The sequence below is a fragment of the Otolemur garnettii genome, unplaced genomic scaffold, assembly GCF_000181295.1.
Source record: "Otolemur garnettii isolate 467f Iridium unplaced genomic scaffold, OtoGar3 scaffold00099, whole genome shotgun sequence".
NCBI lineage: Eukaryota > Metazoa > Chordata > Mammalia > Primates > Galagidae > Otolemur > Otolemur garnettii.
The window spans coordinates 1,043,121-1,047,646 of record NW_003852494.1 but is presented as its reverse complement, the minus strand read 5'-3'; the positions used below and the strand labels follow the sequence as shown (position 1 = coordinate 1,047,646).

Genomic DNA, 4,526 nt, shown 5'->3' with positions numbered 1-4,526 from the left:
CCTGCCAAACAACAATGACAACTACAACCAAAAAATAGCTGGGCATTCTGGTGGGCACCTGTAGTCCCAGCTACTCGGGAGGCTGAGGCAAGCGAATCAATAGCTCAAGCCCAAGAGTTTGAGATTGCTGTGAGCTGTGATGCCATAGCACTCTACCTAGGGCGACAAGCTTGAGACTATCTCAAAACAAACAAACCAAAAAAACCATGTAACTGAATTATAAGATTTGGAAAGTCTCTTTCTGATCAAAATGTTATGAAACAAGCAATAAAAGGGAAAGCACAGTAATAACAAACTTTGATGGAAGATACAAAGCACATGCGTATGTAATATAACAGCAAATAAGTAAGAAACACTTTTTCCCCAAAGAACCACAGTTTTCTTTTTCTCTCCTGCCATAATACACCGTAAAGAACTCAAGTAACATTCCCAAAGGCAAGATGGTGAGATCTCTGCTTCACTGGCCAGAAAACCCCAATCGTCAGTGATTTCACCATAAGTTAAAAAATAACTTGGGAAGTGTGCCCAGCAGGAAACTTATTTTTGGAAAGTAAGGAATTCCTAGAAGCTTCTGGTTTCCACCTGAATTTTTTTTCAGTGAGTTCAACACTTGTGAATGAGTAGCCCCTTCTAAGTCTTCAGGAGGATACTTCTGCAGTAATTGCCTTATGTACACATAAATGCTACTGTATTACATCTGTACCATCAGATCAATGTTGCTAATATAAATTTTCTTGGCTTTGGAAGCTTCCTACTATACTTTTAGACATATAGGCCCTGAGTTACAAACATCTGATTTACATACAACTCACATTTATAAGCAGAGGCTATTACAGTAAATCCCGAGTTACAAACATTTGAAAGATATGCACTCATGAATGGAGGTTATTAAAAGTAAAAGGTAAATGTACTTGTTCCAACTTACATACAAGTTCAACTTAAGAACAAACCTACAGAACTTGTCTCCTTTGTAATCCCAGAGACTGACTACCTGTAGTTATTATATAATTTTAGTTTTTTCTTTTTTTTTTGAGACGGAGCCTCAAGCTGTCCCCCTGGGTAGAGTGCCATGGCATCACAGCTCATAGCAACCTCCAACTCTTGGGCTCAAGCGAGTCTCCTGCCTCAGCCTCCCAAGTAGCTGGGACTACAGGCGCCTGTCACAATGCCCGGCCATTTTTTTTTGGTTGCAGCCACCATTTGTTGTTTGGCGGGCTGGGCTGGGGATTCGAACCTGCTACCTTAGGTGTATGTGGCTGGCCGCTTAGCCACTTGAGCCACAGGCACTGAGCCTAATTTTAGTTTTCTCATTCTGTTTGTCTTCCGAGTTGGGGGGAGTTCAGAAATTGGTAAAAAGCAACCCTACTAACAATTTAAAAATTATTCTAAATGTAGAGGATTAGATGCTTTTTTCCCCAGAATAAAAATATATTTATATTTGGAGAATGGTACTCACTAAAAACATCAATAAACATTATAGCAAAGCTTCTTAAATTCCCTACATTTAGCTCAAGGGAAAAAAAAAACTATAAAAATAGAAACTGCCAAAACCATCTTCCATCAATTGGAATACAGCTGCTCACCCTGCAGGCCTCTGTTGAGACATCACTTCACCCCAGAAGATCCTCTCTCACATTTCCTTTCCCCTCTCAGAGCCTGTTTCATGCTTTCCGAAAAACTGTCACAAGGCCCAGTTTCTGTCCATTACACTCTGCATTTTTAACTATATTTGCCAGTTGGCTTCTGCCTGTTCAGCTGGGCCCCCTGGCAGAACCTATGTAGACCAAGGACCACAATGGTCTTGCTCTTTAGCGCATGCAAGTCAGGGCCAGTACACAGCAGTTGCTCAAAATTTGTTGCATAAATGAAATCTAGATAAATCGTTTTGTTTGTTTTTATTTTTATGTTGCCCTCAGCGGGGTGTCACAGCTCACAGCAACAACCTCTAACTCTTGGGCTAAGTAATTCTCTTGCCTCAGCCTCCCAAGTAGCTGGGACTATGGGCGCCAACCACAATGCCCAACTCTTTCTTGTTATAGTTGTCATTATTGTTTAGCAGGCTGGGGCCAGGTTTGAACCCGCCAGTCCTAGTGTATGAGGCTGGCACTCTGCTAGCTACAGGCATTGAACCTAGATAAATCTTTAAATACTGTTGACTTGCAGTACTGGAATTAACACTTCGGATTAAATACTTTGGTTAATAAAAAAACCTATTTCTGTGCTTTAAAGATAAAAGCAATGGTACCATTTTCCTACTAGGCTTTACTAAAACATGTTTTTAATTGTGAATATTTAGGATTGTTCTCAAGTTTCACATGGAAGATAACTGTCTAGCTTCTTGCAGTTAGAAGATAAAAGATTTCAAAATGGGTTCTGACTGTCCAAGTGCACACGAGGTACTTCTTAACAGTTGTCCTATCAGCCAACAGCTTAAAAATCGACTTCACTATTTTCAATGCTGATCATATACAATTATTTATTAGTTCTAATTAATGTTTATTGAGCACTTACAATCTGCTAGGCACTGCACTAAGGGGCTTTACACTGTATTTAATCCTCTCAACAATCCTATGAAGTTAGGTATTATCACCTCCAATTTTGTATGTACAGCATAAGAGTTCAGGGACTTGGTCCAAGGTCACACAGCTTATGAGGAGGACACTAGGCTCTAATTCTATGTTTAGTATTACACCATTCCCCAATTACAAATTTGTTCTGGCTGGGCGCCTATATTCAATGGTTAAGAGCACCTGCCCCTGCGTACTGGAGTGGTGGGTTCAAACCTGTCCAGGGACTGCTAACCAAAAAGCAAAACAAAACAAAAACAAAAAAAGAATCTGTTCTACATTGAATTTCCAATCCAAAGGAGGTTTGTTTTTTTGAGGCAAAATCTCTCTCTGTTGCCCCTAGTAGAGTGCAATAACATCATCATAACTCAATACAACCTCAAATTCCTAGGCTCACGGGTCCTACCTCAGCCACCTGAATAGCTGGGATTACAGGCTCCTGCCATGATGCCTGGCTAGTTTTCCTATTTTTTAGTAGAGACAAGGTCTCAATTCTTGCCCAGACTGGTCTGGAGCTCCTGAGCTCAAGTAATCCTCCCACTTTGTCTTCCCAGACTGGTAGGATTACAGCTACTGCACCTGTCCCAAAAGGAATTTTTAACAGGACAAATTATCAAAACCTGAATATAGTCATTGCTTCTACAGAAAAATTCAGTATGAGATACAAAATCATAATGTGCCCCTACAGATGGGCACGCCTGTAATCCTAGCAATCTGGGAGGCCAAGGCAAGTGGATTGTCTGAATTTAGGATTTGAGACCAGCCTAAGCGAGACCCCATCTCTAAAAAATAGGCAGGTATTGTGGTGGGCGCCTGTAGTCCCAGCTACTTGGGAGGCTGAGGCAAGAGAATCACTTGTGCCCAAGAGTTTGAGGTTGCTGTGAGCTATGATACCATAGTACTCTACTAAGGGGAAGAAAGTAAGACTCTGGCTCAAAAAATAAATAATGCATCCCTACAAGTAGGAAGCATTAAATAAGAACTAAATTATGAGAACCTGTTAATACTCATTTGCCATGCTTCAAATATCCAACAGAATTGCGGCTGAGCATCTATAGTGTGCCAGACCTCCGTTGATGCTAGGGATACCTTAACAGAATGGACAAAAAACTTATTCTTTATCTCACGAAGTTTAAGTCACTACTAGTAGAGATAATGGAAAATTAAAATAAACTACGTAGGGCGGTGCCTGTGGCTCAGTGAGTAGGGCACCAGCTCCATATACCGAGGGTGGTGGGTTTAAACCGGGCCCCAGCCAAACTGCAACCAAAAAAAATAGCCGGGCTACTTGGGAGGCTAAGGTAAGAGAATCACCTAAACCCGAGAGCTAGAGGCTGCTGTGTGCTGTGACACCACAGTACTCTACCAAGGGTGACAAAGTGAGATTTTGTCTCAAAAAATAAAATAAAATAGGTAATTGCAGATTGTCATAAATGCTATGATTAGAGAACTATCCTCCACAAAAATTACAAAACTAAAAGTCCACCTTCAGAATAATGTATTTTTTGTAAAGGATGTCTCTAAAACCATTAAAAAAAAAAAAGAAAACCCTAGAGGCACAAATGTCTACATTTTCAGTGCCATTAGTTACCAAGAAAAATATAAACAGTGCTCTGCTCAATAATCATCAGTCAGTTCTTACCTTGAAGTTTAAAGGTCTCATTGTGCTCTGTGCACAATGGGAAAAACGTACACAAAAGAGAGACCCTAAGTGGGAAATTCAAAGGTTGCTCTCCATAATATCTTCCCTAAGTAGCAGTTCAAATACAATATTATTTCAGCCAGGTACACTGGCTCACACCTGTAATCACAGTGCTTTAGGAGGCCAAGGTGAAGGATTACTTATGGCCAGGAGTTCAAAAATCAACCCGGATAGGCTTGGCGCCTATAGCTCAACCGGCTAAGGCGCCAGCCACGTACACCTAAGGTGGCGGGTTCAAATCCCCAGCCGGGACCCGC

The 4,526-nt window shown here is 41.1% G+C and overlaps 1 protein-coding gene across 1 annotated transcript in view; it reads right to left on the bottom strand.

Annotated features, from left to right (window-relative positions):
• Positions 1-4,526, bottom strand: part of PPP1CC (protein phosphatase 1 catalytic subunit gamma) — a 20,730-nt gene that overhangs the window by 7,491 nt on the left and 8,713 nt on the right. The window lies entirely within an intron of this gene.